Source organism: Gossypium arboreum, chromosome 2 (genome assembly GCF_025698485.1).
Source record: "Gossypium arboreum isolate Shixiya-1 chromosome 2, ASM2569848v2, whole genome shotgun sequence".
Lineage (NCBI taxonomy): Eukaryota > Viridiplantae > Streptophyta > Magnoliopsida > Malvales > Malvaceae > Gossypium > Gossypium arboreum.
The window spans coordinates 50,429,919-50,451,857 of record NC_069071.1 but is presented as its reverse complement, the minus strand read 5'-3'; the positions used below and the strand labels follow the sequence as shown (position 1 = coordinate 50,451,857).

The 21,939-nt window shown below is 34.6% G+C and overlaps 1 long non-coding RNA gene across 1 annotated transcript; it reads right to left on the bottom strand.

The window, feature by feature from the left end:
* Positions 1-703: 703 nt before the first annotated feature.
* Positions 704-4,020, bottom strand: LOC128289403 (uncharacterized). The gene is made up of 3 exons (XR_008279062.1): positions 3,990-4,020; positions 1,506-1,592; positions 704-729 (listed from the first exon to the last, which is right to left on the bottom strand). It is a non-coding gene; the product is annotated as an uncharacterized LOC128289403 (long non-coding RNA).
* Between the last annotated feature and the right edge of the window lie 17,919 nt (positions 4,021-21,939).

Genomic DNA, 21,939 nt, shown 5'->3' with positions numbered 1-21,939 from the left:
GCTTGGAAGCTTGACAAAACCCTAGATATGAAAAACCCTTGTAATTTGGGCCTAATGAAGAAGATGGGCACATTTTGCCATCTTTTTCCCTTTTTTAATCTTTTAATTACTAAGTGACTAAATTACCTTTTATTAAAACTTTAGTTATTTTTATCGTATGTCCATTTTTGTCCATGAAAACCTAATGGTCTAATTACCATTTAAGGACCTCTACTTCAATTATACTCTTCAATTTAATCCTTTAGCATTAAAACTCATAATTATCAACTTTTGCAATTAAGCCCCAGTAGGCAAATTAAGCATGCTATCTATAAAAATTTTTCATCGATACTCTAACATATGCATCTAATCACTCGGTAAATTATAAAAATTAATCAGAATAAACTTTTCTATCTCAAATTTGAGGTTTTGCAACCACTGTTCCATTTAGGCCCTATTTTGGGATGTTACACAATAGAAAACATTTCATTTGTACATTTTACTCGTCCATGAACATAACACCATTTGCATATATCAAAATGAATATTAGCCATCATTCGAGGCTTAATACAAAATGAGGAATTTATCCAAGCCAACACATTTGGCCAAATTAATAACAACACAAAATACAAGTCTAATTCCCTATACATGCCATCTTCAAAAATATAAATCAAACTATACCGGATGCTTTGATTGATAGTGTGATCGATATCTCTAACTTCCGATGATCCTTGAGCTAGATAGGTAGCACTATAAGAAAATGAAAACGGAGAGGGAGTAAGCATAAAGCTTTGTAAGCTGCACATAAATAGATATACAGCACAACTTTACCATTCATCAACAAGCTCATAGTACACAAGTGGGCATAAGTAAGACTTATTCATCAATATTCAATACACATCATATAGCATATATTGAGCTCACAACTCAAACGTACCAAATAGGTACATGTATCACTCACAACACGGTTATACATTCCTCAATGACTAGAAATCAAAACTTTTACCGTTGAACCACTTGGAACACTATCAAACATCCATTAGGCCTCAAACATGGGTAAGGTGCCGATGTCATATCCCCGACACGGTTTTACACTGGCTCATATCTTAAGTCCAAGCCACGTTCCAGACATGGTCTTACACTGACTATCATCTCATAGTCGACGCATGTCCCAGACATGTCTTACACTGGCTTATGTCTTGAGGCCAATGCATGTCCCAGATATGTCTTACACTAACACTCCTCTCAATATCGATGCCATGTCCCAGACATGGTCTTACACTGGTTCTCGTAATGTGGCCGATGCATGTCCCAGACATGTCCTACAGTAGCTCACAGAAATGACCCAATTGCCCTGGCATGAATATCCGATTTATTTCCTAGGGGGTTCCAACAGGAATTCTACTATCTCTATTCTCATCACATTTTCTCATTTCCAAAAATCAAGCAATTTATGCTATAATAATTTGGATACAATTCAAACACATATATTATCAATGTAGTTGTATTATTTACATTCAGCTTACCTCAGATTTCAGAATGTAGCGACTAGACGGTTTAGTCGATTTGCTTGGCTTTCCCCCGGTCTAAGGTTGGACTTGGTAATTCTTGATCTATAATAGCAAAATGTACTTATTTAGTCACTAAGTAGAATTTAGCAATCAAAAATTCACATCTTTGGTAAAATGTGTAACAGCCCAATTTAGGGCCAAAACAGAACAGTGGTTTCGAAACCACGAATTCGAGAATTTATTATTTTGATTAAGTTTTAGTGTTTATATTATGATTGCATAATCGTGTGAGAATTTTGTTGCGAAATTTTATTGATTGGGTGTTTAATTTGACGTTTAGGACTAAATTGAAATAGGTGAAAAATGTGTGTGTTCTAGTTCATAAAGTACTTGATTGAAATAGGGGTTTTAATTAGAGGTCCTTAAATGGAAATTAGACTATTATACTTTATATGGACAAAAATTTGGACATGGATGAAATTTTTAGAAAGTTTAGTAGTAAGGGCATTTTGGTCATTTGCATAATAAATGAAATAAAATGGGAAAAATAACACAAAAATGTGTTCATCCTCATTTAACTTGGCTGAAACTTGCATGTTCTCCATAGATAGGGTTTGTTTCAAGCTTTCAAGCTCAATAGTAAGTGCATTCAAGCCCCGTTTTTAATGTTCTTTACATTTTTGAAATCCTCGTAGCTCGGTTTACTTATTTTTACCACTATTTCGAGTTAGGGTTTATGTTTAAAAATTTACCCATGAATGATATGCATGTATTTTGATGTTTGATGGTAGAATATGAATGTTTGAGGTTAGGACAACAATCTTTTCTAAGCGATTTTTAGCGAAAACGAGCAAAACAGTATAATCGGTAAAAATACCTAATGCTCATAAGTACATGTTAGAGTGAGAATTTGATGTTGTTATAGAAGAGAAAAATGTTCAGCATGTCATAAAACATAAGAATAAGGGCTGAAATTAAATTTCCGAGCCTACGGGAAAAATCATAATTTTGTAAAAGTTAGGGGGCAAAAATGTAATTTTTACATAATGTGATTTTTGGATTGAAATAAATAGTATGACTGTTAAATGAGCTAAATGTGTTGTTATAGATCAAGAAAGGCGTGGAATCGACCTCGAACGAGGGAAGGAAAAGGTTTTGGACTAAATTACAAAATTTCCATATTTTGCACCGAGGTAAGTTTGTATGTAAATAATACATTAACTGCATTTACATTTTTGTATTTCAGCCTATTTTATATATTTTAGTTGATTTTGAATCATAAACCGACTATTGGAAGAATGGAAATAAGTAATAGTGAGAGAAATCCCGATTGAACTTTCGGAAAGATTGAATAATATAGATGAAAGGTAGCTAGGTCACATGTTTGGTGCTAAGTGCACATCATGTGTACAAGAGAGCTACGAGACACTATGTAGTAGCTAGGTCACATGTGTGATACGGGATGTATCCCATGTAGACAAGAGAGCTACGGTAGAGGATAAATGTAGCTAGGTCGCATGTGTGATTCCAAGTGAAGGACACCATGTAGACAAGAGAGTTATGAGATAAGTTGGCTAGGTCACATGGGTGGTACTAAGTGTTCACCATGTGTACAAGAGAGCCGAATTATATGAAATATGATGGTGGAGCTGTGTGCTGAAACCACTAAGTATCGAGGATTGATCCGAATTGTTCAACTGGATGATTTTATAGTGACATTGTAATCATGAACCTACACTTGTGATGTATGAAATATGGTGAAAGTGAATTGTGATATGTAGGCTAAATGAGGTAAATACAAAGAAAGTGTGAAAGAGTGAATTAGCAATAATACTGTTTTGGACGGTTGCAGTGATGTGAATTTGAAAAATCACCAAAAATAGTAGGAATTTAATTAGAGGCTTAATGAGATATGCATTTAAAGCTTAATGAGTCTATTTTCATGTAAAAGAAACAGAGCAAGTAAAGGAACTCTATGATTTGAGATATTTATAATTGTGTTTGACTTGCTCAGAATGACCATGTGATCCCCTATTCTTACTTTGAAAATCATTAAAAAATGTAAAAAACTAATTAAGAAATATAGTTTATATGTATAGATTCCTTATTGAGTCTAGTTTTAAATGAAACAGATTTCATGGCTATTTGAGTTTTGTACTGGGAGAAATTCAATTCGTAGTGAACAGAGGTCAGATCAGTGGAGCTGTATAACAGGGGAAACTTTAAATAATAAACTGTTACTAATTGGCTAGACCAAAAATTCTAGAAAACTTTTAGTAAAAATTAATATGAGTCTAGTTTCAGTAAAATTTTATGGAATTTAATTTCGAGTTTTGTAACTCGAGTTATGATTTATTTAGTGAGTATCACACAGTAGAGACAGCTTGACCAAAGAGGAGTAAATGGTGAAATTAAAAGTAGATACACTTGAATTATTGTGTAAACATATTAGATTCTTATTCATTATTTACATACTTGCTTACTAAGCAATAAGCTTACCCTCTTTTATCTCTTTTGTCTTATAGTGTCGTCCAGCTTGCACAGGAGTCAAGGATCGTTGAAGATCTGCCTGCACTATCAATATTTTTGGGTATTTGAACTAAACATTTTGAATTATGGCATGTATAGTAGACTTAGTTATTTTGTTACGTGTCATAATTGTCTAGGTCTTAAAATATTAAGTATAGTATTTGACCGATTATTTTGTACGAAGCTTTTGAAATTGGCTAATATTATTAAAGGCATATGTTATAATGATTCATGATCTAATTGTATGCCATATTTTTTTGTTTTGGTTTTATTTAATGGTATGTATTATGATTCGGTAATACCTCGTACCCTATTCCGGCGACGGATACGGGTAAGGGGTTTTACAAAATGACCATTTTGCCCCTAAATTTTGACAAAATAACATTTTACCCCTAGGTCCAAAAATTAAATTTTATCGAATTTCTTCATGTCTTATGCCTAGCCGAACACTTTTTACACTTATAGTAAGCCAAAATTTTCATTATTTCACACATTTATCATCTATTTTGCAACTTGTGCAAAATGGCCCTTTTAGGTGTTTTCATGTTAACACCTTTCACAAAAGTTGTTTATAAGACTCCCAAGACTCATTTTCTTCCATGAAATTTTAGAAAAATACACGTATGATTTCATGGCAAAAGCCTACGCTCTCAACCATTTTGCAAGATAGTCCCCTCATTTGAAAGCTCATGTTTCAAGGGGTCCAAAAATGTAAAAAAAATCATCAAGAAAGAGTATGTAAATCACTTACTTGCAAGAGGAATGAGTTGCTAAAATTTTTGGGAGTTCAAAACCCCTAAAAATGGCTAAAAATCAATGGTAGAGAAGAAGATGAGATTGTGATATCATCTTTTTCTTATTTTATTTGTATTTAGTCAAATTAGCCACCAAACCCAACCAAATTTGGACTTTTTAACCAAATTGTCTCCCATGGCTGGCCAAGCTCTAATGTAGGGTCTAATTGTCTTTTAAAGACCCCAATTTAGGTTCTCTAGCTATTTGACACTTTTAGCTATCAAATTAGGACTTTTGCATTTTATGCGATTTAGTCATTTTTCACAATTAAGCTCACAAATGCTAAAATTTCTTCACCAAATTTTTCACGCACTCTTAAAAACATGCTATAACATCTAAAAAATAGTAAAATTAATTTCTATAACTTCAGATTCTTGGTCCCAAAACTATTATTTCGACTAAGCCCTAAATCGGGCTATTACACACAATCACTATGTGTCTTTCTTCTCTTCTCTCTCCTCCTTTATAAAGTAGATCTGTCCCTCTCAACACACAAATTTTGATCCTCTTTTCAAGGTGATTTATTTGGTACATACACAGCTGGCTAAAAGTGACATTGATTGAGTGTTGTCTCATCTTCCTAGAATTGTCATGGCATCTATCCCACCATTTGCCATGGCAATGTTTCACCTCCTTCATTCTCTTTTCCTTCTTCTTACCTCTTTCATCCTACCTGCACCTACTACCAAAAACTACCAAACCTCTTTCAAACAATTAAAAGTAACATAAATTTACAATTAAAACACAATCCAATCTTTAGTATGTAATGTTGATCGGTTGCTTAACGTCACAACAATAATGTGCATGCATACACTGTCAATACAAGTATAGTAGACAGATGTGAGTTTGTCGAATATAGATCCCACAGCGATGGTAGTCTTTTGTCTATTAATGTCGGTGTAATAACTAGATATAAACAAGATAAATTGGGAGGATAGTTGTCGATGCAATAACTTGAAAACAATAAAATAAAATGTGATCATGATAAACTAGGATCCCCAACATGAATCTTCAACAGAATACTAATTGCTTTCAAGGTATAAAAGCATAGGTGATTGTCGAGGCAATAAAATTCAATGTATATCTTACCTAGCATTACTCCTCTATCTAATCTGAGACTTAAACATGCATATTAACCTCACCATCTAATGATGGAAATACGACACTATTAAGAACAAGTGAACTAAATTCCTCTAACCCTCACTTAACTTCTGTTGAAATGCTTGTTGGCTCAAATCATCATCAAGACTTTCCAAAGGTCGTTGGATCGTTATAACACTTCCATTTTAAAAAACATTCAAACCCCAAGATTAAACAATAAGCAAGTTTGAATAAGATAACATTTAACCAAGAAATCAGTACTTCCATACAATAAGAAATTTGAGAGTAATCACCAGCATTTAGAAAGGAATAAGAAAGAATCGAATGGAGAATACTATCAAAAGACAACTTGATTGAATCTCTCTATTTCCTCCTGGCTCGCACTTTGGTCTCCTCATCAGGAGCTAGTCTGCATATGGTTTCATGTTGGCTCACCCGTGAGAGGCTTAAACTGCCATGGCCGCAAGCTTCAAGGTAGGACGATGATGATGATGATGATGATGATAGAGAGAAAAAACTCTCTTTTTTTTTTCTCACGTCCACCTTTTATGTCCTCCTCAAATAGCACAGGTGTCCTTTTCTCAAAATTATTCTGTCCTTGTACGTATAGGTTGGTTATACCAGACTGAACAGTTTACATAGTTTTGGTTCTTATCTGGACAGCTATTAGATGTGGCGACAATTCTGGACGCAATCTGGAATTAACTCATACAGCGACATTGCAGGCAGCTGTTAGGTGTAGTAACAATTCTAGATGCAATCTAGGATTAACTCATGCAACGACATTCATGCAATAAGATAGAAAAATTAAGGATAAAATAGGCTAGGATTCACTGAGTTATAAAATGCAATTTACTAAACTAAAAACGCTAAAATGTATGCTAAGGATAACTAAATGGGAACAATTTAACCAAAAAGTAAGGGAACAATTTGTGTTCTTTCTAGTACTATCATCTAGTAATAAGTCTAAAATGCAAATATATTTTCTTAATTACAAGAAAATACTTCAATTTAAAGGCTTGAAATATAACTCTTTTCAAGAGTTATCACATTCCTTAAATCCACATAATCACTCATATGATATTTTGCTATGTCTTATGTTTGTAAAAATAATTAGTTAATCATAATCAAAATAATCACATCTTAAACTTGAATGAAACACACACCTTAATCTTGTCCAAAATTTGAATACTAATCCAAACTCAAATACTTCAGTTCCAAATGAGTCAAGACTAAATTAATACCTAGCATATAAGATTGAAAAATTAGAATCAGTTATGTCCACTTGAAAAAATATTGACCACGAACCAATAATATTCAACTTACCCTTCAAACCTCTTCCACCAAAATTCCAACTTGGATTCACAAAAATATTATGACTCCCGAATCAAATCTTATCCAAAATAACCATTTTATTAAAGAATATATAACTTTAATCCAAAGGAAATATCAGAAACTAAAATTTTCTTTATCTTAATAATTACACCCTTACTCCAAAGATCAAATAAAGCTATGATTGATGATGACCTATTTTATTTTGAGGATCTAACCATTGAAGGACAAATAAGAACAAATTAATTGGAATTGCCATAAGAAGAAAATAGGATATTAAGAATTGAAAATTAAAGATAAAAGAATAAAAAATACTTTGTTTACCAATAATTATCAAGGATAACAAATGATGAAGAACACCCCAAAATGATTTTACGATTCAACAATATGGAGAAATAAAGTGGGGAAAAGAATTAAATCTATGAGAATTATGTTAGTTTTAAAAAATAAGAATGAAAAAGAAAGTATTGGTGATATTCAAATGAAGAAAGAGAAACAAAAAAAGCTATAACAGAAAACGATTTTAAGGTGGTGCAAGGGTGGTGATAGGTGGTGGGAACACAAATTAGGATTTTGAAACAAAATTGCTCAAAATAGAAAATGATGTAGGGGAAGGAACTTTAACTCAGATATCTAAGGACAACTTTACCACTACATAACCACTAGACTAAATACTTATTATTATATAATGAGCAAAGATAACTTTTAAAAATTGGAGCGTGACCACTATTGGTTCACTTAACCCAATTTCTACAAACCCGATTTTTGGGATGTGACACTATCACTATCCTGTATTGGAATGACATAGTGGCAGAATAAGTTTGCAACTAATAAGTGAAAAGTTGGAACGTAATTATAAATTATTTGAGCCCTAATTACTTGTGTCCAATGGATCCCTCCACTAGTTTGTTGAAACTAGAATGAATTGTATGTAAAACCAAATGAACAAAAATGAATAGAAATGATGATGTTAGAGAAATGAATTGCATTCACAAACAAATGTGTTTTCCCGCTAAGTATAAAACTGACTTGAAAATTAATTTATGGTTTTGAATTATTATTTATTTGATTGTAATTAAATAATCAAAGTTTTAAAATGAAATAAATTAATTAGTCATTATGAATATATTGAGTATGAAAATTAAATATACTTTCTCATAGATTCTTTTATAGTAAAGTCGTCTTGACTATAACGAAATTAGAATTGGGTTGAAAAATTATTTAATTGAGAAATTATTTTAGTTAATTACATTAATTAATTAAATAATATTTATTTTAAGAATAGAAATCAAATTTTGAGTTGGAATAAATTATAAAATACTAGGTCAAAACTCCATGAACCACATATAATTGGACCTAATACAAAAGAAGTGCGACTCCCCTCATTTTACATGTGAGGGGTGACAACCCTAGTGTTTTAATCTGGGGTGTGCCACCCCATCTTCTTGTAATATCCTAAATTAGGGCTTAATCGGAATAGTGGTTTCGTGACCACAAATCTGAGATAGAAATAATTATTTTACAATGATTTTGATGTTTATGATATGATTGCATGATTGTGTGAAAATTTCGTGATGAAATTCTATGCCTAAAGTGCTTAAATTGAAAGTAGGGACTAAATCGAATAAGTTGCAAAACTTGCATTCTAGAAGTTTTAGTATGAAATTGTTTTGGAATATTAATGAGGAGGTCTTAAATAGCAATTTTACCAATTTTAAGTTCATGGACAAAATTAGGACATGGAAGGAATTTTGGAAAGTTTAGTAGTAAGGGTATTTTGGTCATTTAGTTATTAAAATGAATTAAAAACAAAATTAAAAGCCAATTTTTGTCCATCTTCTTCATTAGGCCGAAATTTCAAGGGTTCTCCATAGCTAGGGTTTGTTTCAAGCTTCCAAGCTCCATAGTAAGGGATTCCAAGCCCCGTTTTTAATGATTTTTACGTTTTTGAGATCCCGGTAACTCGATAAAGCTTATGTTAGCAATAATTTAACCTAGGGTTTATATTTGGAAAAATACCCATAGGTGAAATTTGTGTATTTTGATGTTTAATGATAGAATATGAAGTTTTAAATTATGTTAGACAACTTGTACTACTCGATTTTAAGCAAAAACGAGTAAAAGGGCTTAATCGGCAAAAATACCTAATAGTCACAAGTACATGTTAGAGTGAGAATTTGATGTTGCCATAGAAGAGAAAAGTGATCAGCATGTTGTAAAACATAAGAATAAGGAATAAAGTTTAATCCGAGCCTAGGGGCAAAAATGTAAATATGCAAAAGTTTAGGGTAAAATTGTAATTTTGCAAAAATTTGAGTTAAGGATTAATTTGATAATGTGAGTATTAAATAAGCTAAATGTGTTATTTTAGATCAAGAAAGACGTGGAATCGACCTCAATCGAGGAAAAGAAAAGATTGTGGACTAAATTACAAAATCTTTGTATTTTGGTACCAAGGTAAGTTCATGTGTAAATAATGTAGCATAATTGTTATTTTTAAGTTATTGATATTAATTATGTGTTATGCTGAATTTTATTATGAAATGTATGCTTTGTGGTTAATTTCAAATAATATGTAAATTATGTGAACTACTTGTTAAATATAATTGTTACCGAGTATTGATTTCGGCATTCTACTAAGACGGCAAGGATAAGTGTTCGAGGAAAAGCCCGCTTGAACCTTAGGAATAGATTAGGATACAAGTGACATGTCACTAGGATGGTTGAGCATCCGAACTCGTTGAGTTGAGTCCGAGTTCACTTATGGATGCGAATGTCCGAACTCGTTGAGTTGAGTCCGAGTTCGTGAGATGTAACTAGGCATCCGAACTCGTTGAGTTGAGTCTGAGTTCACTTATGGATGCGAACGCCCGAGCTCGTTGAGTTGAGTCCGAGTTCGCTTATGGGCGGGTTACATGATTGCTTGATTGCATATATGGCACTTATGTGCAAGTTATCCATGTATCCGAATTATATTCCGATGTGTTCAACGGGTAAAGTTCTACTCAAATGGAGGAATATTCGAGATGTAAAGAGACGTATTGGTAAGTGATGTGAAATGGATATTTTGGACAGGTATGTATTTAACCCTCGGGTTGACTATTGATACAACCACGATAAGGTAATAAGATGATGAAAAATGATTAAAAATGTGATATGTGTTTTAGTGATGTATGCTAATGTTGACTGGTATAACTGTTTGTTATGTTACTTATTATTTGCATATGAACTTACTAAGCATTTATGCTTACTCCCTCCTTCTTACTCATTGTAGTTTTGGACAAGCCAGCTCAGGAGTCGGGATAGGTCGAAGGCTCAGTCACACTATCCAGAAGATTTTTGGTAAATGGCTTGTAAATTTAAGTATGGCATGTATAGCAATATACCCATTTTGTGTAAATGATCTTATGGTATGGTTGTGAAATGGTTGAGGAAATGCTTGATAATGATAAATTATGAAAATGGTTAGTTTAGATTATGTTTGATGTTAAGGAAAACTATTAAGATACTTAGTGCATAAAACTCATAAAAAGGATGAAATTTACCATAAATGAATACCGCAGCAATACTAACGCGAGTTTGAAAATTTATTAAAAATCATAGAAATTGAATTTGGTGGTGAAATACATATAAAATTGAATCTTATTATGTCTAGTTTCACATGAAACAAATGAAACAAGTAAAGGAAGTATATGTTAGAAGATATTTTAATTTTAGTGAAACAGAGTCATAGCAGTTTCTGAATCCCCTGTTCCTACTTTAGAAATTCACCATAAATTGTAAAGATATAATTAGGTGGTGTATTTTATATCCTCAGAATCCTTATTGAGTCTAGTTTTAGTATAAACAAACCTCATAGTCATATGAATTTTGTACAGAGAGAAATGTGGTTCGTAGTAAACAGAGGTCAGACAAGTCGAGTCTTGAAACAGGGGTAACTTTAACTAATAAACTGTACTAATTGGCCCAACCAAAAATTCTAAAAAAAAATTAGTAGATAGTTTTATGAGTCTAGATTCAGGAAAAATTTACGGATCTTAATTTCGAGTTTTGTAACTCGAGATATGATTTTTCTTGTGACTATGACGCAAGTAGCTTAAAAGCTGTGAATGTAGAAACAAATAATTCAAAGTTCTAAAATGTTAAACTAAGCTTAGTAACACCTCATACTCGACTCGTGACGGTCTCGGGTGTGGGGCGTTACATTTAGTGGTATCGAGCAGGTTTAGTCGGTTCTCGGACTACGTGTTGTATGTACGGATTTTGCTATACATGCCATATGTATGAATTGTGATAGTGTGACGACTTGACCTTTTAAATGAAATTTTTTATATAGTAAATGGATCCCGATCGAGTGTGGCGATGAAGTCTGAGTAATGCGCCAGCTCGGCTGATGGAGCAGCACCGACTGAAAACCCACCCCTACTGTTGGTCGGGAGGAGGGAAAGGGATCGGAAGCCTTTCTCCAAATGATGAGTGCATGGTACACTGAGTTCGTTCGTACGAACCCAAATGTACGACCTCCCCCACCTCCCCCAATTCCTCAACCTATGCCTCCAATGCCTCAAGGAGTGGATATGATAAAATTTCACAGAACCCCCGTTGATAGAATTCGTAAACAAGGGGCTGAAGAATTTAGAGCAAATATTGATGATGATGCAGAAAGCGAGTTCGGCTTGAAAATTCTATCCGGGTATTTGATGAATTATCTTGTACACCTGAAGAATGTTTGAAATGTGCTACATCTTTGTTGAGAGATTCAGCCTATAATTGGTGGAAGACTTTGATTTCGGTGGTACCGAAAGAGAGGGTAACCTAGGAATTCTTTCAAGAAGAGTTTCAGAAGAAATATATTAGTGAAAGATTTATTGATCAGAAATGTAAAGAGTTTCTTGAGCTGAAGCAAGGTAATATGACAGATCTCGTAATATGAAAGAGAGTTTGTTCGATTAAGTAAGTATGCTGGGAATATGTTCCTCTGAAGCCAAGATGTGCCGACGATTTGAAGACGGGCTTAACGAAGACATTAAGGTATTTGTTGGGATCCTTGAACTAAAAGAAATGGTGGTACTTGTCGATCGAGCTTGCAAGGTGAAGAATTCTCAAGGAAAAGAAAAGGTAGAATCAAACACGAAATTGGAAGAAAAGACCAATGAGTAATGCACCCTCACAAAGAAACCGGAAAGTCAAGAAATATGAATCCTCATTCCCAAGTTTCAATTGGGCAATCATATGGAAATTTTAGGAAGCGAAATGTGGGTCCTAAATCTCGGACTACTCATGCGGCTAGTGTGGGAAATACGAGATTTGTTAAACCCGAGTGCCAGCGGTGTGGTAGAAATCATTTTGGTCCGTGCAGAGCAAATGAATGTTTTCGATGTGGTTCTCCGGATCATTTTATTAGAGACCGCCGAGAGAGCCGAGAAAGAAAAATTTCAGAATGTAAAAGCTAGTGGTGCGACTCGAGGGAAGGTATCCGAGAAAAGTTGGAAGTGAAACAAGCAAGAAGAATGTAGCCGAGGATGCACTTGGTTAGACTCAAGGAAGGGCTCCACTAGAACTTATGCTATTAAAGCGCATGAAGATGCTTCCTCACCGATGTGATTACCGTACATTTTCTCTATAATGTTAATGTTATTGCTTTGATTGATCCGGTTCTACTCATTCATATGTGTGCATGAAATTGGTGTCTAGTATGAATATACCTGTTGAGAATACAGAATTTATGATTAGAGTGTCGAATCCGTTAGGCAAATGTGTGACTGTTGATAAAGTATGTAAGAAATGTCCTTTAATGATTCGGGATCATTACTTTCCTACCGACTTGATGTTGTTGCCGCTTGATGAATTTGATGTTATTTTGGGTATGGATTGGTTGACATTGCATGATGCTATAGTAAATTGCAAAGAAAAGGTTATAGAATTAAAGTGTGGAAATGGTGAAACTCTGCGGGTTGAATCAGATAAATCAGAGGCATTGCCTAGTGTGATTTCTTCAATGTCGGCTCAAAGATATCTGAGAAAGGGTTATGAAGCTTATTTGGCGTATGTAATTAATACAAAAGAAGTTGAAAAGAAAGTTGAATTAGTGCTTGGTTGTGTGTGAATTTGCGGACGATTTCCGAAGAATTGCGGGTTTGCCTCCAATGAGAAGTAGAATTTGGTATTGATTTGATACCGAACAGACTCCGATCTCGATTGCTCCATATAGAATGGCACCAACAGAGTTGAAAGAATTAAAGTCGCAGCTTGCAAGAGTTGACTGATAAAGGCTTTATGAGACCGAAGTTTTTCACCTTGGGGTGCTCCGTGTTATTTGTGAAAAGAAGGATGGTTCTATGAGATTATGTGTTGATTATCGGCAGTTAAACAAGGTGACAATCAAAACAAGTATCCGCTGTCGAGAATTGATGATTTGTTTGATCACTAAAAGGAGCGACATGGTTTTCAAAGATTGACTTGAGATCCGGTATTACCAATCTGCGGGTAAAGGAGTCGGATGTACCTAAAAGCGCTTTTAGAACAAGGTATTGTCATTATGAATTTTAGTTATGCCATTCGGATTGACAAATGCTCCTTTGTGTTTATGGATTTAATGAATCGCATATTTCGCCATACTTGGACAAATTTGTTGTGGTGTTTATAGATGATATTTTAATTTATTCAAAAGATGAGATGTAACATGCCGAGCATTTGAGGATAGTTTTGCAAACTTTGAGAGATAAGCAAATGTATGCTAAGTTTAGTAAAAGTGAATTTTGGCTCCGGAAGTTGGATTTTGGGTCATATTGTTTCGTGATGGTATACGGGTTGATCCTAGTAAAATTTTAGCCATTGTTGATTGGAAACCACCAAAAACGTGAATCGGGTTAGAAGTTTCTTGGGGCTAGCTGGGTATTATCGGCGGTTTGTAAATGGATTTTCTATAATTGCTGCTCCTATAACTAGATTACTCGAAAGGATGTTAAATTTGAATGGACGGAAGAATGTCAACAGAGTTTTGAAGAATTGAAAAGTTATTAACAGAGGCACCAAGGTGTTAGTACAGCCCGAATCGGTAAAGAATTTGTGGTGTATAGTGATGCTTCTCTAAATGGTTTGGGGTGTGTGCTCATGCAAGAAGGAAAAGTGGTGGCATATGCTTGAGGCGCTTAAAACCTCATGAGAGGAATTATCCTACTCACGATTTGGAATTGGTGCGGTGGTGTTTGCTTTGAAAATTTGGCGACATTATTTGTATGGTGAAAAATGTCGGGTATATACCGACCACAAAAGTCTTAAGTACTTGATGTCACAAAAAGACTTGAATTTGAGACAACGAAGATGGTTGGAGTTGTTGAAAGATTACGAGCTTGTTATTGATTATCATCCGGGAAAAGCGAATGTGGTTGCTGATGCTTTGAGCAGAAAGTTGTTGTTTGCTTTGAGAGTTATGAACACTCAGTTGAAAGTGTCAAATGATGGTTCGATTCTAGCAGAGTTAAGAGTAAAACCAATGTTTTACAAGAGATTTCAAACTCGTAAAAATGATCAAGATTTGCTAGCCAAAAGAAAATAGTGTGAAGTCGACACGGATCGATTTGAATTGGTTCGATGGGTGCTTAATGTTTAAAGATCGGATTTGTGTACCAAGAATGAGGAATTGATTCAAAAGATCCTACAGAAGCACATAGTGGTTATTTCTCGATTCATCCGGTAGTACGAAAATGTATAATGACTTGAAGAAAATGTATTGGTGGAATGGAATGAAAAGAGATATATCGAGTTTGTGTTCAAATGCTTAATTTGTCAACAGTGAAAGTGAACACCAAGTACCTTCAGGATTACTCCACCTATTATGGTTCTGAATGGAAATGTGATCGATTATTATGGATTTTGTTTCAGATTGCCATTGACTCGGAAAGAAAGATGCCATCTGGGTAATAGTTGATGATTAACTAAGTCGGCTCATTTTATCCCTAAGACGTCTTTAATTATTCTCTTAACAAGTTGGCTGAATCAGTATATTAAAGAAATTGTTAGATTACACGGAATACCATTATCGATTATTTCAGATAGAGATCCAAGGTTTACCTCGCGGTTTTGGCAAAAGTTGCAAGACGCGTTAGGTAATGGTTAAATTTCGATCGCTTTTCATCCACAAACCGATGGACAATCGAGAGAGTAATTCGATTCTTGAAGACATGCTCGATGTTGTGTATTGGAATTTCAAGGAAGTTGGGAAAGATATTTGCTGTTGGTAGAATTTGCTTACAACAATAGCTATCAGACGAGCTTGAAAATGGCACCTTATGAAGCATTCTATGGTCGCAAGTGTCGAACGCCTTTGTATTGGACTGAACTCAAGGAAAATCAGATATATGGAGTTGATTTAATAAAAGAAACTGAAGAAAAAGTGAAGATAATTCGAGATTGTTTGAAAGTCGCTTGAGATAGATGTAAATCTTATGCGACCTAAAGCGAAAGGAAATTGAGTTTCAAGTTGGTGATAAGGTATTTTGAAAGTGTCTCCATGGAAGAAAGTCCTTAGATTTGGACGAAAGGGCAAGTTAAGTCCGCGTTTTATTGGACCGTATGAAATAATTGAAAAAGTTGGACCGGTAGCATATCGGCTAGCTTTACCACCCGAATTAGAAAAGATTCATGATGTGTTTCACGTATCTATGTTACGTCGGTATCGTTCAGATCCTTCACATATAATTTCACCGACAGAAATTGAACTGCGACTTGATATGACTTATGAAGAAGAACTGATTAAGATTTTAGCTCGAGAAGTCAAACAACTAAGAAATAAAAGTGTTGCACTTGTGAAAGTGTTGTGGCAAAAGCATGGGGTAGAAGAGACTACATGGGAAACTGAAGAAACTATGAGAAAATAATACCCACACCTGTTTACCGGTAAGATTTTCGAGGACGAAAATCTTTAAAAGGGGGGAGAGTTGTAATATCCTAAATTAGGGCTTAATGGAATAGTGGTTTCGTGACCACAAATCTGAGATAGAAATAATTATTTTACAATGATTTTGATGTTTTATGATATGATTGCATGATTGTGTGAAAATTTCGTGATGAAATTCTATGCCTAAAGTGCTTAAATTGAAAGTAGGGACTAAATCGAATAAGTTGCAAAACTTGCATTCTAGAAGTTTTTAGTATGAAATTGTTTTGGAATATTAATGAGGAGGTCTTAAATAGCAATTTTACCAATTTAAGTTCATGGACAAAATTAGGACATGGAAGGAATTTTGGAAAGTTTAGTAGTAAGGGTATTTTGGTCATTTAGTTATTAAAATGAATTAAAACAAAATTAAAAGCCAATTTTGTCCATCTTCTTCATTAGGCCGAAATTTCAAGGGTTCTCCATAGCTAGGGTTTGTTTCAAGCTTCCAAGCTCCATAGTAAGGGATTCCAAGCCCGCTTTTAATGATTTTTACGTTTTTGAGATCCCTAACTCGATAAAGCTTATGTTAGCAATAATTTAACCTAGGGTTTATATTTGGAAAAATACCCATAGGTGAAATTTGTGTATTTTGATGTTTTATGATAGAATATGAAGTTTTAAATTATGTTAGACAACTTGTACTACTCGATTTTAAGCAAAAACGAGTAAAAGGGCTTAATCGGTAAAAATACCTAATAGTCACAAGTACATGTTAGAGTGAGAATTTGATGTTGCCATAGAAGAGAAAAGTGATCAGCATGTTGTAAAACATAAGAATAAGGAATAAAGTTTAATCCAGAGCCTAGGGGCAAAAATGTAAATATGCAAAAGTTTAGGGTAAAATTGTAATTTTGCAAAAATTTGAGTTAAGGATTAATTTGATAATGTGAGTATTAAATAAGCTAAATGTGTTATTTTAGATCAAGAAAGACGTGGAATCGACCTCAATCGAGGAAAAGAAAAGATTGTGGACTAAATTACAAAATCTTTGTATTTTGGTACCAAGGTAAGTTCATGTGTAAATAATGTAGCATAATTGTTATTTTTAAGTTATTGATATTAATTATGTGTTATGCTGAATTTTATTATGAAATGTATGCTTTGTGGTTAATTTCAAATAATATGTAAATTATGTGAACTACTTGTTAAATATAATTGTTACTGAGTATTGATTTCGCATTCTACGGAAGACGGCAAGGATAAGTGTTCGAGGAAAAAGCCCGTTTGAACCTTAGGAATAGATTAGGATACAAGTGACATGTCACTAGGATGGTTGAGCATCCGAACTCGTTGAGTTGAGTCCGAGTTCACTTATGGATGCGAATGTCCGAACTCGTTGAGTTGAGTCCGAGTTCGTGAGATGTAACTAGGCATCCGAACTCGTTGAGTTGAGTCCGAGTTCGCTTATGGGCGGGTTACATGATTGCTTGATTGCATATATGGCACTTATGTGCAAGTTATCCATGTATCCGAATTATATTCCGATGTGTTCAACGGGTAAAGTTCTACTCAAATGGAGGAATATTCGAGATGTAAAGAGACGTATTGGTAAGTGATGTGAAATGGATATTTTGGACAGGTATGTATTTAACCCTCGGGTTGACTATTGATACAACCACGATAAGGTAATAAGATGATGAAAAATGATTAAAAATGTGATATGTGTTTTAGTGATGTATGCTAATGTTGATGGTATAACTGCTTGTTATGTTACTTATTATTTGCATATGAACTTACTAAGCATTTATGCTTACTCCTCCTTCTTACTCATTGTAGTTTTGGACAAGCCAGCTCAGAGCCGGGATAGGTCGAAGGCTCACCACACTATCCGTAAGATTTTTGGTAAATGGCTTGTAAATTTAAGTATGGCATGTATAGCAATATACCCATTTTGTGTAAATGATCTTATGGTATGGTTGTGAAATGGTTGAGGAAATGCTTGATAATGATAAATTATGAAAATGGTTAGTTTAGATTATGTTTGATGTTAAGGAAAACTATTAAGATACTTAGTGCATAAAACTCATAAAAGGATGAAATTTACCATAAACAGAATACCGCAGCAATACTAACGCGAGTTTGAAAATTTATTAAAATCATAGAAATTGAATTTGGTGGTGAAATACATATAAAATTGAATCTTATTATGTCTAGTTTCACATGAAACAAATGAAACAAGTAAAGGAAGTATATGTTAGAAGATATTTTAATTTTAGTGAAACAGAGTCATAGCAGTTTCTGAATCCCTGTTCCTACTTTAGAAATTCACCATAAATTGTAAAGATATAATTAGGTGGTGTATTTTATATCCTCAGAATCCTTATTGAGTCTAGTTTTAGTATAAACAAACCTCATAGTCATATGAATTTTTTACAGAGAGAAATGTGGTTCGTAGTAAACAGAGGTCAGACAAGTCGAGTCTTGAAACAGGGGTAACTTTAACTAATAAACTGTACTAATTGGCCCAACCAAAAATTCTAAAAAAAAATTAGTAGATAGTTTTATGAGTCTAGATTCAGGAAAAATTTACGGATCTTAATTTCGAGTTTTGTAACTCGAGATATGATTTTTATTGTGACTGTGACGCAAGTAGCTTAAAAGCTGTGAATGTAGAAACAAATAATTCAAAGTTCTAAAAATGTTAAACTAAGCTTAGTAACACCTCATACTCGACTCCGGCGACGGTCTCGGGTGTGGGGGCGTTACACTTCTAGTTAGACTAGCAAACTATTTTTCATTTCAATAAATATAATTTGTGTTATACTTATTCAACAAGATTCTCTCATCTCTCCTTATAAATAGATAATATTGGTAAAACTTGTAACATCCCGAATTAGGGTCTAGTCAGAATAGTGGTTTTGTGTAACGCCCTAAAAATCCCTAAATCCCGAACTTTCTTTGTTTTCGGTTTTGATAAAAATTGTGTTTTATGTTCCTAGCCATGTGATAATTATAGTAGGTCTTAATTAAGGTTTGAGTTCGGACCTAGGAATAAGTGAAATTATAGTGTAATTATTAAAAGAATCAGGGTTGGCAAGTAGGTGGACTTTTAAATAAAAATAGGGGAAAAATAGCATCAAAAAGCCTTGTGGAAGAGTGGCTAAGTGACGCCACTTAGAGTGCAGGGAGGTGGCGTTAGTAGCTAGCAAGGAGGTCCAACGTTCGAATCCTAGTTTTGGGTTTTAGAAGTTTAATTTTGGCCTTCTAGAAGGATGGAAGTGGCGTGAAGATGGACTCTAAGGGGAGTGTTCAGAAGAGAAAATTAAGGAAATGATCAAGGGGTTATCAGGGAGAAAATAAGGAGATGAGAAGGGAGAAGTCATGGAGCCGAATTGGGATTGGGCATGGAAAATTCAACTATAAGGGTTAAAAGTAGGGGCCGAATACAGGGTTGCCAGGCTACAGCCGAAATTCTTCTTCACCTTGTTGCCAGAAACCTCTTTCTCCAAAAGTTGAAAACCCTTTTCTTTTCAAGATCCAAAAAGCTAAAAACCCTTTTGTTTTTCTTACTTTTCTTCATGCCGATTTCGATTCTTTTGTACACAATTTTCTTTGTTTCACTTAGCCAATTTCTTCTTCTACTCTTCTTCTTTAATCTGTACCAAATAGACCTTATTCACCATACTAAGTTTGAAAAGTCGAAAAGTCAAATCTCCCAAGGGTTGAATACTCTTTGACCGAATCTAGTGGAATTAGTATTGAATCTCGAATCTTAGCTCCCTGTCGAATTGCTCTTTAGGTGTTTGTGGTTTTGATCTAGGAGTTGATCGTGGTTAGTGATTTAAGAAAGGGCTGTTTGCGCAAGGTAAGGTTAATGTGAGCTTTCGGTTTTAGAAAGGATATGTATTAAGCATGCGATTAATGGAAGGGTGATATCGTTTGTAGGTTTGGACTAAGGGAATCACAGCATGCCTGCTTACCAGGTGTGTACATACACTGCACACACATTATTTATTGGCAAAAGTTGAAATGTCGAAAAGTTGAAAGTTAGGCTACGGTAGTCTTACGAGTGCGCGAACACTCGTAAGGGGGAGACCGATAGGTTGCCTGAGGCCCACGGGCGATTTCATGGACTTGGGTTGTGATTTGGCCATATGGGCCAGAACGGGCTAAATGGGCCCGATAGGTTGTTGGGCCCATAATAGGCAAAAACTGAATGTTGATGCTATGTGATAGAAACTTGTATGTGAGCATGATTATGAATGTGACTGGGCCTAACGGGCCATATAAATGTGATTTGGGCCAAATGGGCCATATACAAGTGATTTGGGTCTAATGGGCCATATGAATATGATTGGGCTTAATGGGCCAGATATAGGTATGTGAAATTGTTTGGGCTTTGTAAGGGGTTTTGGGCCTAGTATATGATATCCACATAAGACTTAATTAATATATTGCGACCGTGGACAAGTCAAAGGGTTAAGGTGTGGCAACGGGTATATGCATGTCTAAGATTGGATCTAGGGAGAGCTTGGTACTTAAGCGATCTTAATGACTCACCTCCTCTTTTTTGGAATCCTACTTGGTGCATAGTGTTCATTCATCTTAGCTCACGGGACTTGTTAACGGGCCAAGGTAAGTGAAAATCGTAATTATGGGAAAATTACCGAAATGCCCTTAAGGGCGAAAATGACCAAAATACCCCTAGGTGTAGAATGTAAGTTTTATGGATGTGACATGCATACATATGATATTCTGCTTAGGTTGCATATGGGTGGGAATTATGGAACGGAGGAAGTATATGAGGATCGCATGGTTGCTTAACAATCGTGGATTCACTAACGGCTTTTAAATCCCAATATGTAAATAAAGGTAGTTCCGCAACCGGGCTACCATGGTGTATGGGCTGGGTGGGTCGATATTCATATCCCCACATAGTGTGACGAGGGACGGAGCTAGTGTGTAGCGGATGGATAATTTGGATGGGATTGCATTGCATGATTGATGAATGATGTTTTTTTTTGAATGCTCAGTAAAAGGTTCGATGTTTGGAGGGACTCTGGGTGGCCGGCTAGCAAGATAATTCGGACTTGGTTTTTTTTAAGCATTTAAGTTTTATTTCTTTTAAGTATGTTCGACAGATTGTAATAAGGTTTTCATTATGTTATTATTACTTGAATTATTACTATTATTTTCATTGTAATTACGAGAAGTTGAACATGGATTTCTTAAATTATAGTATGTTTTCTACGTTTCTGCAACTAAAATTTTAAGATTTTCTTTTATTTTAAGAAGGGTTTTCAATGAAAACACGATTTTCGCTAAAACACTTCAATGTAACACGCCGGATACAGCCATAACATTTGGGTCGGGTTTGGGCTGTTACATTTAATGGTATCAGAGCCCAGATTACAAAACTCGGGCTGTGAATTAAGCCTAGTTACTTGGTTTTTTTTTGTGTCCTAAAAAATATATTTTGAATCACAATGTTTTGGAAAAAGGGAAGTCTTGCTAAGCGGCATACCGAGTCTCCGACGTCGAACCAAGTAAGTATTCTTGTTCTTAAGCCTGTTTAAATTGTTATACAGTAGATAGTTAGAGGGCTACTTTAGGTGATTATGTTAGAATGGAATTGAAGCCCGTAGGATCTTGAAACTGTAGAGGATTTTTAAAAGCAATCTTCTCTTAAATTACTTCCATAAAACATCAGGTTAATTATTAAACTAACTAAAACTTCATAAAATTTTTAATCCAGATAATACACGAATCGATGATGAGTGCTAGAAGAGGTGTAAGGGGCCGTGGCCGAGG